General features: G+C 44.6%; 1 protein-coding gene across 15 annotated transcripts in view; it reads left to right on the top strand.

Annotated features, from left to right (window-relative positions):
* The window catches only part of LOC106613507 (receptor-type tyrosine-protein phosphatase S), a 283,006-nt gene that overhangs the window by 172,851 nt on the left and 94,913 nt on the right, over positions 1-15,242 (top strand). The window lies entirely within an intron of this gene.

The raw sequence follows: 15,242 nt of genomic DNA, 5'->3' as shown, positions 1-15,242 counted from the left end.
GTACAAAAAAAAGTGAGCGCACACGATTCAGTTTGTGAGCGCTGTAGCTTAGCCCTGAAACATTATGATTGATACGCGATGACTGGCAGGATGATTTTGGCTTGATACTGTTCAATACCTCTGATCGAGGGCAGGACCCACTCATAAAGGATTCACTAGGACTCAGAAATGTGTCATAGAGAGAGAAAGAGAGGCTTGGTCTAGATGTCACCGCCACAATACTGTAAGAGATGCTACCATTGATTAAACTTTATTGAGAGACCCAGTAAATAAAAAGTATAATTATATACCTAATTAAATGACAGCCCAAGAGCGACCCCAGGCAACAGGGGGTAGATATTGTGGGTCGATGATTTGTCACCATCAGAAAAATCCAATGCATCCCATTTGATTTGCAGCTGCTAATGTAAAAGGGTGGACAACACTAAATAAAGAGTCTGTTGCAATCGAGTTCTTGCCCTATTTATGGTCCCTGCGAACTGCACATATAAATACTTCATTTGTATCCACTTTTAAGGCTGGCTAGGTTTGACCGAAATAGAAAACTGCAGTTTTTATGGACCTTTTGACTCTTAGAAATGTAGCAAACAACAAATGCCTGTTTTCTATGACCTTTGGCCCGCAAGACGTTGTAGCTGAAAATATACACTTCAATTTCACCACAAGAAATCCCATGGTGTCAAAAGAAAGTGTTAGCTCACTTAGATGATGTTGTACAACTTTCCAAGTGCTCCGTGTCTTGGTGTTAGCGGACGGGGTTTACCCTGTGGGGCTATCAGGAGCTTGCCGAGTGCTTTGGAGTGCCGAGGTTGTGTGCAAAATACTCTTGACTACCCTATCTGAGGACAGCAGTCCACTGTAGGGGATTCCTAGGAAGCAAGTTTTTTTCCTTAACTTATGTTAATGTTTAGGGTCTAGAGCTAGAGCTCGTTTTAGCACACAGTCAGGGCTCTAACCATAGGAGGCATATTCATTGAGCCTCATTTTTCGATTGTACGGACAAACATGCATACTGAAACATGATTAGGCTTGACATCCTGAGATGTTTTGTGTGTTTGCACCTTTTTGCTCATAGTGAGGCTCAAAGAGTTTCAAAGGAAGGTGGGTGCGGTGGGTTGGTACAGTATTTTCGTCTCATGAGCTGTCTGATATTGTACACATCTACCCCATGTTTGCGTCTCTCACTTGTCTCTCTGTTTCACAATGTCTTTACTTTTCTCTGCACGTCTGCTTTTTGCACTGAGAGCGGATTGCCTCGCTGTATCTCTGTGTGTGTTATGTCTGTCTGTCTGTTGAAACGATGATGTGTCACTCTGAATACACATCATGCAGACTTCAACAACCTCCATTTGACCTTCAGCTGACCCACAACAGTTCTCACCACTAAACAATAACAATAACAATAACAAAACGGGACAACAAAATAACTAATTCAACCAAATAACTCATTCTCTAACCTGAAGTTGAACACTATTCGATAATTAAAGTGTCTAAAATGTAAAAATGTATTCCAATTTTATAAGCACGTACAAATACATTGGTTAATACTTTGTCCCTGATATGCATCACAGATTTTTTACCTCCTGGCATTTTACAATGAATAAGGCATTTGGCAAATTACGTTTTGTCAAGTAACAACCCTAAGTAATAAAGCCAGAAGAATTAAATAAAATGTAATTAAATACAATTTTAACATTTTAGATTGTAAATACGGCACAGTTTTACACACAGGTAAAGAAGTGCTACATTTACTCAATGCTAACATCTTTACTACCTGAACACCTGCGTGAATAGGACATTTTGTGTGAAAAATGTCATGTAATATTTGCCTTCTCGGGTAGTAAAAGACCCACCTAAACAGTGTCATTCCAGAACTCTATGTGGTACTACTCCCAGAGTAAAACCGAACCGTAAAATAAATTGTTCTGTTTTTCCTTCTTTCTGTTTGTTTTTCTGTTCCCCTTATAATTTCCAGAAGCCTTTGGTAAGTGTCTAAGTCCACAAGCCCCCCCCCCCCCCCCCATGTCCTCGAAGCAGATGGCATTTTAACTAGTTTTAAAATGCATGCCACACATCCTCTCCTCCACCTTCTTCTTCCCCATCTTCTTCTCTCTGTCCTTTTCCTACCCTCCCTTTTTTACTTTTTCTCTATTCCCTCCCACTAATGTGAACCGTCTTTGGCTCCCAGATTTGAGTAGAAAGGTGAAACAAGGACAGGAACCTGGGTGGGGTGTGTGTTTGTGTGTCCCACACACTTCTCACCCTCTACTTAAAAACAGTACTATGTTGGCCAAGCTACTCTCACCACCTCTGTCATATGGTTCTATGTAGACAGTTCCAAATGCTGTGTTGTAGAAGTTTGACTCTATTACTGTGTAGGACAATGAGATGAGTGTACTAGTCTAAAAATATTAAGATGACCTATAAATCCAGTGTTTTAGGGATAGACAAATATTACATTTGTCCCACCAACACGCACACACACACACGCACATACACACACACACACACACACACACACACACACACACACACACACACACACACACACACACACACACACACACACATGAGAAAGCACACAGTCGAGGGCTTCAGTGACCCTGTCTAAAAAGGCTTGGAAAGTGTAGTGGTGACGGGGTGATTTGGAGTTCTTTCCAGGTTTTGGGGGCGTTGCAGGAGCGTTGTGTGGCTGAACCTTCCAGCCCCCACGCTGTGGCCAGCTCGACCTTCCCTTCTGAGCCAAATATTTTCTCAAGAAATACTTTTTCTGCTGCCCAGTACTCCCCCACGGTCTGTTAAAACTCAAACTAAAGCTTTGTAGCCCTTTTTTGTGTTTGTTTTTTACAACATTTCTACACTTCTGATTTTATCAGAGGCCTGCGTTTTATATAACTCTATTATATTTTGGGGCAAATTAAAGGGCGTTTCAAATTCATGCCTAGTTGTCTGGTATAAAGGCCTATTCTAGCGATGATAGCTTTGGGGCCCGACTTTGTTGGAGATGGCTTGCTGTTGTTACTGGAGACCCCAGTCCACCAGCAAGCTGAATTTATGCTGATGAGCAAAGGCCTGTGCACCCAAACCCCCTCAGCTGCGATCATTTCCAGTCAAGCAGCTGAACTCTCATCTTTAATTCCCCTTTTCAAAAGGAACGGAGCAGACGCTTCAAACGCTCAAGGTAGAAGAAATACTTCAATATTGTTTCTCTCTTGAGGTGTGAGAGATGCGTTTCGGATTCCATCTTTGTTCAGTGAAGTTCGGAGGTTGGTGCTTTCTTCTCCGCCGAGTACGCCATGCCTCTCTCCATTTGTTTGAAGCCGAGGCATTCATTAACTTTTCGTTTTGGTGCCAGGCATTTCTTCGTCAGTGATATATGGAAACATATCCAGGTGTGTGTACAGCACTCCTGACACTGCCGGCAGTGCCCTTGGAGACATGCATTTTTAAAAGCCGAGGAAGAAAGCTGGAAAAGTTCCCATGGTGGTTAAACTTCCTGAATAGGGGCTGTCTTTTTTTTTGCCTTTGTGTGATCTGGTTGCTGGTTGGCTGTTGCTGTAGCCACTTGATTTAGCTGCAGGCAGACTTGACCCAGGGGCGATTCTGGGATTGATGGGTCCCACAATGTGGATTGGGGGTGGGGGTGGGGTGTACTGAGCGTTCAGCAGCTTACTCTTACCCCCGTCCCTCACAAACACACGCTACCATCCCAGTATCACACGCCACTGTGTTTACCATGTACACCCCACATCTTAAAAAGATGGCGTTATAGCCAGATAAAAAACATGAGCTGCATTTGGACGCAGCTCGTGTAGTGTTGAGCCTCTGGAGACAGTGCTGACTGCTGTGCTGGCAGAGCTGTGATATTTGCATGCGGAATCCCCGAGGTGAGTTCCTCCGGAGGTGTGAAGGAGGCCTGACATTTCTCTCCCATCCCCATGGCTCCCGACCCCAGGCCCTCGCTGGCCTTGTCAGGCTGGGCAGATTAGCGAGAGAGAAGCGAGGGAGAGAAAGAGGGAGCGAGAGTAACGTGGGATGCGTACATATTCTTAAAGAATGAGGTCTCTATTTAGTCTCTTTGCAGCAATGGTTTGGCATATGACAGGTTTGGCATATGACCTGAATCTCGCCCCAAGATACTGGACGGTTCGGCGCTACAAACCTGCTGTGGACTTTTTTCTACACACACATACACATGCTGAAAAACGAATGTGCAGACACACATCATAGAAACAAATGGTGGGCAAGCACAGATGCACTAAACATCACAGAACATCATCCATGGGCAGGGATAGAACAGTAGGAGCTGGCATGATTCAGTCAGACAGATGTACAGATGTGGTGGCGACCAGGTGTTGTAACATCCAGGGTGCCAGGAGCCCAGAGGGGTCTCCATGGACACGAAAAGGTCATCCAGACATCCGGGGGGGTCAAACCCTGGCACTTGGCCCAACCAGCCCACCGCACCCCACACCTCTTTCCACTCCAACCCAGATGGGCTAGGTGTCCAGATTGGCATTGCCTCTGGACACCTAGCCACATCCACAACAATCCTTTTTTGCTCCACATGTAGGATTTTACACACACGGTTTGAGGCATTATGCAGAGTCAATGATGCCACTGCTGGCTATTGCACAGAAGGTCATTGGCCGTTAAGGTACATTTAAGTCACTCTGACCTTAAGCCGATCTAGCCACAGTTCACCGGAGCTTAAAATCAGAGTTTATGACTTGCGTGTATATACTGTAATAATACAGGTGGATCTGGATTGGTGCCACGCACACAGACTGATTTTCATCGTCCTTAGTGGTCAAGCTCAACCAGAGCCCTTCGGTGTTCAATTTACATATGCATTGGCATTGTAAATGCATAGTTAGTCTCTTGACCACTGACATTTTCGATTTTTCCAAATTTTCAGAGATTAACAAGTCATTCCTTCACTTAGGCTCTGAGAGAAGAATAAACCTTATAGTTAGTCTTTTTTATTTCCCTGTTTCCTTTCTGCTCCCTTTTCTTTACTTTCAGATATGTTCTGTGAAAATGAAAATTACATTGTAGGTTTTGATGTTTCTTTCAGACCAAATTGCTTTGAACTTCACAACTAATTTTCTATGCACTCCTTTGTTAAATCTTCCTATCCCCTCTTTTTTACTCAGGATCCACAGTTGACAATCCTTTCTTTACAAACATACTTTATTAACCTTAACCTAACCTAACCTAACCTAACCAAACCTAACCTTAACCAAACCTAACCCTCACCTAACCAAACCTGAACTAGTAACTTCTTACTCCTAACTAAAGTTCTGACTTCACCGGAGAACAAATAAATCCACAAGCTTCCTGCTACCCTTAAACTCTAACTCTAACAACTTAACATACCCAAACCCTGTCCCCCTTTCTGTGTTGTTGGATATCTCTTATATGAGCATTTTAAAAAGATTAAATGTTTTGCCAGATTTTCGAGGAACCTGCAAGTGATATATTTCTGGGACTGTAACATCCATGGAGAATCGAAAACCATGCAAAACATCCAAGCTCAACACTCAAACCTCCCCACTGCTGGAAGAACAAAGGAGCACTCTGTACCCAGAGCAGGAACAGTAGCCCTAAAACAGAAGCCATTATAAATCACGTCTGTGGTTCCAACATTGCGGTGGCTTCCTTACAGCATAGTCTCGCCTCAGACTTAGCTTCGCTGACCAGCTATGAAAGACAGAGGGTAGTTTTTGTGTCTGCGATTCTAGCTCCCTGTAGTCACACTGGCACACAGGCCATGGCTGTAGTGTCAGCCACAACAGGCTGCATTAACCTTTGACCCCTGCGCTGTGTGCTGCAGGCCTGGGCGCTAAATAGGGCACCTCCACTGGGCTGGCGCCGCCCTGGTGGCACTCTCAGGGGGTAGCTCAGGGCAGAACACTGTCAGTCTGCTGTTCTGACTCATCCAGAGAGGGAGGGAGATAGAGATACTGGAGAAAGAGGGAGCAAGAGTGGCACAAAAAAAGAGGAAGAGCATTGAAGAGAAGGGAAGGCGAAAGTGTGAGAGGAAAAGGAGCACGAAAAAAAGAGATACAATGGCAGAGACTAAAAAGAGTAGTAAGAGAGTAAGAAAGAAAGACTGGAGTTAGGTTGGCTCTCTTTTCCCACTCACGTCTCTGTTCCAGGGGGACCTACTGTACGTTAGGTAGCAGCTCAGAACCCCAGGAGAGCCACGCTACCCTCCCAATTAGGTGCCAAACCCAATGCTCATTACAGTTCCAATCCTCTGCCCAGCCTCTCTTCTACAGAGTGTGGGTAGTCTGGTAGGAGTAACAGAGCTGTCAACTGTTTGGCTTCCCAACCCAAGGTCACTTAGCTGGGAAAAGGCTTTACGTGATCTTAGCAGGCATGTCGACTTAAGGCCAATCCTATTTCGACTTGCCTTATCAGTGGGAATAGTGGCAATGATAAAACACACACGCCAAGACCCCAAGCTTCTCTCTGAACTCAGGCACTGCATTGTGTTCCCCCCTTAATATGGCTGAGGAGAAGAGAGGGAGAGGAGGAGATAAGGGACAAGAGTGTGCCCGCCATACTAACTCCCTGTTCCTTTGTGAGACCAGCAGTGGGAGGTCTTTCCAGTCCCAATGAATTTGAAAGTTCCCTTGACAAGAAACTCTTAAACACTTTGATAATTACGGCCAATTAGCAAGGAACTGGTCGATTCACCAAACAAATAACTCCTGGCTCCTACTAATGTTAATCTTGAACTAAACTGTTGTCTTCTTCGTTTTGTATCTCTTCTTCCAGAGGGTACCCCCATCCGAGGTAAGACTTTAACTAACAACAAAACTGAACCTTAACCTCTAATCTAACCAGACTTAACCACCCCTATTCAAATGAAGTGACTAAACTGAGTGAGCTCCTTCTCCAAAGAAATCAAGCCTTTTTATATGTCCAGCTAACATTCATATTTTGTCCTTTGTGTCTTTGTCTATGTGTGTATGTGTCTGTGTTTTTCCCCTTTTGTGTTTCATTCCATCCTTAGCGTATTTAATGTGTGTCTGTGTGTGTTCTGTGTTTGTTAACCCTTCAATGTGAGAACTACCGATGCAATTTCAATCTGGTGTTGGAGTTGGGGGGTTATTAGGGGTGGTTTGTTTGCTTTTGCCTCTGACATTTCAAATGTTTGGAGACGGCGGGGTGGGTTTTGGGAAGTATTTGTTGATCTTACCAGGCTAATGAATGCTGGGTAAACTGTATCCCCTCCGTCAGCCCTGATATCCTCTCCCGTTGCAGTTGCGGCCGGGGCGATGACCACATTACGTATGTTAATGTTCCGCCCAGCTGCCGCCTCCTTATGAGTCCTGGCAGGAGACGCTCCCGGAATGTCGGAGTAACTTGCATAAATTACGTTTGATTTCCATCCCCTGCTGCTGCACTGTGGTGCGGCTTAGGAACATGAAGTGGAGTACGGGAATAGGCACTGGGCATTTCTAAAATGGCTGTGGCCACTGCATTAAACAGCATATGAGATGCATTGTCCAAACCAAATGACAGGCTATAAGGGAGAGGATGTGACGGTTGAATGGAACACAGGAAATTGTGGGAAATTATTGCTACCATGGCTGCGGTGACTGATATGGAAGGTCAAAGTCCACATTGGATTATTCCTATACCCTCTGCCATTCTTGATCATCCAGCTGGGCCACACTTGACACACTATCTCCTAAAGGTTGATCTTTGTGCTCTATTGTTTTAAAGTGATCTTAACTGTGTTTGAAATAAAATGGCTTCCTTTACAGGGGTAAGCAGGTAGGTAAACGCCTAATTTCTCTGTCAGTATTTCACCTCATATTTTGGGGGATTGGGCCAATAGTGGCAGGCAGGGATGGGTGGTTAGGATGTTATTATGATCAACAAGTTCATCTTTTTGTTTGAGGAGTGATACTAGTATTCATCAGTTAAAGATCTTTGCCTATCTTTTTATTACCATACATGAGTGAGCCCATAGACAATAAACAAAATCCAACTACACCACGATCCCCAGTACATGAAGGAGAAATCCTTGAACCAAGCAAGCAGAGCCTTGTCCGTAAACCAGCGAACAACCATATCCATATTGTCTGGCATAAAAAGGTCCCCTTAAAAAGCGAGCGTGGGGAACAAAAGCGAGCGTGACTTATGAACTTTTCATTTGCATAATGAGATTAGCGATCCACAACAGACAGTTCCCTCACTATCGGAGCTCTACTGGAAGCTCCACTGAAACCAGTCCCAGAGACCTGAACTGGGTTGGTGATGGCAGAGGGATAGAGGGGGTGGGTGTCTGTCCCCCTATCCCAGATGATTTATAGGGACATGGGTGGTTTGTGGATGCATCAAAGCAAAAGGGATGGTGGGAACTAGGCAGAACCAAATTGAGTGGCAAGGGTGGGAAGGGGGATTGACTGTACCACCTGTTTTGAGGTTTATGACGTTGGGATCTCTGGATGTTAGCTCTACAGACACTAGTGTCCCTATAAGCCACAACAGATGCTGTGAGACATAGCGGCCACTTGTTTCGTGTTATTTACCTCCGTGTGCACCCCGAAACTGTGACCAAACTACTGTTAGCCCTATTGTCATGCAAGAGTGCCATAGCTGGCCTGAAGAAAAGCAGTGGACTCCCTACCTGCAGTTCATTACAGGTGTTATGAGAGCGTTACAAGCCACCAGATGGATGGTGAAAACAATGGCATCACGTCTCGGGGTCCTCTGCTGGTGTGCTCACATCTACTGACCTTGGGGTGGCGATTGCGTGTGGTCCGAGTGACAGTGAGAGAGGGGACAACAGATTTGGACAGAGCTGTCACCTTTCCCTGCTCCTGTTTTCTCAAACAGACTGCTCTGTCTCTCTCTCTCTCCCCAGCACCCTTTGATTTGGGAAAGCACTGTTGCCACTGTTCTTAACACAGTTGGGAACCTGTTTTTTCCCAATAGTGTGAATTGGTTGTTGTATTCAAAGGTGTGGCTTTAAACAACTGCAGAGAGGATTATGTGAAAAAAGCAGATGAGAGAGAAGGGAGTTGAAAAGAGAAAAAAGAAGAGGTGGAGAGTACCAGTGCAGAGTGAGAAGGGAGATGAGAAGAATTGGAGAAGAAAAAAAGGAGAACGCATGCAAGGAGAGATGAAAAATACAGATTATCTCTCCTGCGCCACCCGCAGGCCTGGACAAGTTCTGCAGTGGGTGTTAAACCACAGCCAGCCATCTTGTTGATCTCCTAAACAAATCAATCAGGGCCTGCCAGCCCGCACTAATTGAATTACACAAATGGGACTGGGTGGGTACACATGGCCAAGCCTGCGCACGGAGGCAATGGGGTGGGCAGCCTGTGGCCGCGGGCACTTTCTGGAATTAATCATCTGTCTGTGCCAGACCCCTCCCCTCCCTTACCCTGCCTCTCTTTCTCTTCCCCCCATCTCTCTCTCCTTCGTCATCGCCACCCACTCCTAATAGCCTGCCGTGTATTTGTGTGGCGCACGCCTTGGCAGGCCTCTCATTATCACAACTGCCTTCCTCGACACTCTGCATCAGATCAGCCTACATCTGCTGTTAACCAGGGGAGCTAGAGCCGTCATGGCTGCCTAAGACCCCCATTGACAACATCTTCTCTGGTGATGATGATGATATGGTGGGGGTGGAGGTGGTTGTCTGAAGGGAGTTGATAGAGGGTAGTTGAGATAGACCTGTCTTGAAAGGGACGTCCTTGTGGATGAGCCTGGCTATTTGGGGTTATTTGGGAATAGGAGCCTCCCTCTTTTCTCTCTATCCCCAAGGGCACTGTAGTAGTATCGATATTACATAGTTGTGGATATCTCATTGCCTCTAGTTTTGACTAGTTGGCTCGTTGAGAACTAGCTAGCTCAATTATAACTAGTCCAGCTGTGATGGGCTAGTCACTATTCACTGACTAATCAGCCATAAACATGGCCCATTAGATGTGTGGTATGGCAAGCATGTCCTTTTCCCTAATGAGATAAAACAAAATAGACGTGCGCCCGGAAGTCTTTATTATTGTCGTTATTGTTGTGCTTGTGATAAGACTTCACAGCTGGAGAGGGTTCGTGGCGTGCCGCATGTCCTGCGGAGAGAGAACTTTATTGACGTGTTTCGAGGGCCATTGTGCTAGTGTTGCTGTAAATTGCTGTTTATCTAAAAGACATACGGCTGGTCTCTATCTATAAGTCCCCATTGTGTGGCCGTGTGGAGCTTTGTGCACATTGCCACTTGCTGGCGCAAGATAATTTTTCCGGTGTTATTATTTTCGTGCTGTTTTTTTTTTAAGACACAAAAAAATGACAAGTAACGCCAATGGCCATGCACGCTCTGGAAAGCTACAGGCTGTCAGGGTGCTGCCAGGGAACTAGGAGTGGAATTATGCAAAATACATGGAAAATAGTCATACAAAAATGAAAGAGAAGGGGGAAAGAGAGAGGGGGTGAGTTGGTGGAGAGGATTTCGAGAGAAGGAACATCAAAGACATTTTGTTTGGATTCCAGCATGTTAAAAGAGCTTTAGGGCCTGTTGTCTTTAAAGATGGTACCCTCAGTTGGCCAGGGACTGCTTGGTCAAAAATGCAGAATTAGCTATGTATTAGATGAAGGGGGAGGCATAGAGAGAGAGAGAGAGAGAGAGAGAGAGAGAGAGAGTTCTTGAGCACAGTGAATTAATTAATGCAAATGAGTTTGAACAGAAATTATAGCCATTGTATACAAGAATTACGTTCTATGACACAGGCAGACACAATTCGAGCAGACATACACGGATATGAAATCTATAGCACCAATGCAATGGGAAACCATTAATTACTTTGCCAGCTCTGTTCCAGGAAGCGATTTGACGATAAAGAGACTGACAGATCGAGGGAGAAAGCGACTTGAAATAGAATAAAATGGTGATTTTTGCCTGCTCTTCCCAGCTTAAGAACTCTCTGTACTCCTGAGATGTACTTTGAAATAATGGCTGCAATTATGTAATGAAGTCAGTGGGTACCCTAGAACCAGCTGATGGCTCTTAGAAAGGAATTACCTAAAATAGTGAAGCACAGATAAAACACAAACACTCACTCAAAGTCGCTCCTTGATTGAAAAGCTCATTCCACAGGAGCCTCTCGTTGGTTTTAATTAGTGTATAATTAATTTGGCTCGGCTGTTTATGTAGTCATCTTGAGATTCTCTCACTTTGAATCAGTGAGGTTTTACACAAACAATCAATAATCAGGTTTCCATCCAAATTTTTATGCAAGCAAACTACATGTTGGATAAAAATTGTCACGACAGGACTGATGGAAAGTGCAAATCTGTCGGTAAACTTTCCAAATGTTCCTCAAAATCAAATACGCTACACAAGGTGCGATCTTTTTGTGTCTGTAAAGTTAGTTATGGGAGAAATGGCATCGTAAATTCTTTTATGCGTAAATATTTATATACATTCGGAGTTACGCGATGACATGTTTTGTAATCCTCCCACTATGACTCCCATAATAATCTCTTCATGTAGCCCAGGGATCATCAACTAGATTCGGCCCACGGGCCACCAGTTGGGGAACCCTGATGTAGGCTATACCTGCACTGTATATGCGAGCTGTTCGCTAGAGCGCACTTGGCAATGCCAGAGTGGGCACATTCGCTATATAACGCAACATTCTTGTGACAAAACCATCAGTAGAGTTGAAAATGCGATGGAAACCCATTAAACTTTTTTTTATTCGGTACATTGCAATTTAACTGCAAATGTTATTTTTATGTGCATTACGTCATCACGCACAAGTCAATTTGATGGAACACATCTCTGGTGGGAAAATGTGCATATTGTTTTTATGTGGTGTGAGAATATTTGCATGAAAATCTGTCACCAATTGGACGGAAACATAGATGCCGACATCAGTGTTATTGATTGTTTGTGTCTGCTAGGAAAAGGTTAAGAATAAATGTTTCAGTTGGCATCTGTAGGTATTGGTTAGAAACTGCTTTTAGTTCTATTCATTTTGGTTCAGGAACTCAAATAAATATAGAAACAGATAAATAATAGCCAGTGTCAAGGTGTTAAAGCATTCCCATGGCAAGAGGGGCCAACCGAAGATCTATGGTCACAGGAAGGGAGAGAAGGGCTTGCTCTCTTCGTAAACACCCAGGCCTTTTTGTTTATTTATCCCCAGTACTTTATGGAGGCATTAAAATTTCTGTCACCGGCCTTCAATCAGCTTAAAGATTTCAGAATTCAGCTCGGCCAACAGACATTTCTGGAACTGTCTCTGCCCAGAGTCAGACTTCACATGGTTCTTATTCACTGGGCCTCCCTGCCGTCCAACTGAGGAGGCCTCTGAACACGCTCCAGCCCGCCTGCCGTGACTCTGGCACTCGCTGCGCCAACCGCACATCAAACAGATCCAAATCAGGTCCCCTACACACAGAAAAAACACCACCTGTGTTCTTGCAGGTAGACGGTTTCAGTTTGCCGTATGTGTTCACCATGCCAGATAGGACTCCCCATTGGGGATGGGATGATCTGAAAGAGAGAAAATAAGAAAAAAAATAGAGAAAATAAGAGAATTCTAAATGGGTCAAGTTTCAGAGTCTATGTCTCTCTATTTTGCACAGACTCTTAGCTAGAGATCATACTGTACATGGAAATTGAGGCAGGCAGTCAGAGTAAAGGTAGTAACATAACACAGTGCATTCGGAAAGTATTCAGACCCCTTGACTTTTTCCACATTTTGTTACGTTACGACCCTCATCAATCTACACACAATACCTCATAATGACAAAGCAAAAACAGTTTTTAGAATTTTTTGCTCATTTATAAAAAATAACAAAATTGAGATCACATTTACATAAATATTCAGACCCTTTACTCAGTACTTTGTTAAAGCACCTTTGGCAGCGATTACAGTCTCGAGTCTTCTTGGGTATGACGCTACAATCTTGGCACACCTGTATTTGGGGAGTTTCTCCCATTCTTTTCTGCAGATCCTCTCAAGCTCTATCAGGTTGGATGGGGAGCGTCGCTGCACAGCTATTTTCCGGTCTCTCCAGAGATGTTAGATCGGGTTCAAGTCCGGGCTCTGGCTGGGCCATTCAAGGACATTCAGAGACTTGTCCCTAAGCCACTCCTGCGTTGTCTTGTTTGTGTGCTTAGGGTCGTTGTCCTGTTGGAAGGTTAACATTTGCCCCAGTCTGAGGTCCTGATCACTCTGGAGCAGGTTTTCATCAAGGATCTCTCTGTACTTTGCTCTGTTCATCTTTCCCTCGTTCCTGACTAGTCCCCCAGTCCCTGCCACTGAAAAAGATCCCCACAGCATGATGCTGCCACCACCATGCTTCACCATAGGGATGGTACAAGGTTTCCTCCAGACGTGACGCTTGGCATTCAGGCCAAAGAGTTCAATCTTGGTTTCATCAGATCAGATCTTGTTTCTCATGGTCTGAGAGTCCTTTAGGTGCCTTTTGGCAAACTCCAAGCGGGCTGTCATGTCCCTTTTACTGAGGAGTTGCTTCCGTCTGGCCACTCTACCATAAAGGCCTGATTGGTGGAGTGCTGCAGAGGTGGTCCTTCTGGGAGGTGCTCTCATCTCCACAGAGGAACTCTGAAGCTCTGTCCTTCTCCCCCGATTTCTCAGTTTGGCCAGGCAGCCAGCGCTAGTAAGATACTTGGTGGTTTCAAACTTCTTCCACTCTTTTCATGGGGACCTTCAATGCTGCAGACATTTGTTGGTACCCTTCCCCAGATCTGTGCCATCCTTAGACCTCATGGCTTATTTTTTGCTCTGATGTGCACTGTCAACTCTGGGACCTTATATAGACAGGCGTGTGCCTTTCCAAATCATGTCCAATCAATTGAATTTACCACAGGTAGACTCCAAGTTGTAGAAACATCTCAAGGATAATCAATGGAACCAGGATGCACCTGAGCTCAAATTTGAGTCTCATATCAAAGGGTCTGAATACTGATGTAAATAAGGTATTTCTGTTTTTTATAATATAAAAAAAAAACTGATTTCGCTTTGTCATTATGGGGTATTGTGTGTAAATTGATGAGGGGGAAAAAGTATTCAATCCATTTTAGAATAAGGCTGCAATGTAACAAAATAGGAAAAGGTGAAGGGGTCTGAATACTTTCTGAATGTACTGTATATGGTTCGTTATAAACTGGGTGTTCCGAGCCCTGAATACTGATTGGCTGACATGGGTATGACAAAACATATATTTTTACTGCTCTAATTACTTTGGTAACTAGTTTATAATAGCAATAAGGCACCTCGGGGGTTTGTGGTATATGGTCAATATACCACGGCTAAGGGCTGTATCCATGCACTCCGCATTGTGTCGTGCATAAGAACAGCCCTTGGCCATGGTATATTGGCCATGTACCACACATCCTCGGGCGTTATTGCTTAATTATAGGGACCTATTTAGACCCGAGTGTTAGGGGGACCTTAACATGTTAGCTTTCTGCAGTGGTATATCTGAATTACTTATTTTTTTTAAGTGGTGGGGTATCTGACAAAGGAGCCCAGGCACAGTGGCATATTGATGTGCCTTAGCTAAACGCTAACGAGCGCCGGTGCTGTTTGTCAGGGAGGCAGGGACGGCAATCTGTCAGCAGGCCGAGCCAGACCGAAGTCCTAATGATATCATCAGGAGTAGCCGTCGTCGAGCGTTAACGAGGAATGATCTGACACCCATTGTTTCACCTCCTGTCTTCAAACTATTTCATTCTCCACACTGTTTACTTTGTTAGCTAATGCCGGTCTTACTCGTCTGTAACCCATATTGAGACTTGCACGTGGAGACTTGAACATGAACCTGGGGTTTGTTTGTCATCTCTACCTGGCATGTTCTGAGGTTGAAGAAGGTGTCCCTGGAGCCACGGATGCGGACATACACAATGAATTATCTCACTGTTAGCAATCATTCACTCTGTGGGGCTGCAGTGGGGATGGATATGCTGCACTAATTAGAGTGCTTCAGAGTTGCTCATTTTGGACATGAACTGATGAATCGTATGTCTGGAGATCTTCCCATGACCCCCCCCCACACACACACGCACACACACACTCCCTCAGTGAGTGCTATGTGAAGGGTGATCTGTCCATCCCCATTCAATCGTAACCTCTCAGCGTCTACGTTTTGTCTATCACGCCACTGGCACCACTGGCACTCATGGATGTTTGAGGAGAAAAACATGTACCAGGATCTTTTCCATACACATTTAACAGCAAATT

This window comes from Salmo salar, chromosome 10 (genome assembly GCF_965601325.2).
Source record: "Salmo salar chromosome 10, fSalSal1, whole genome shotgun sequence".
Lineage (NCBI taxonomy): Eukaryota > Metazoa > Chordata > Actinopteri > Salmoniformes > Salmonidae > Salmo > Salmo salar.
This window is presented reverse-complemented; position numbering and strand designations above follow the sequence as displayed.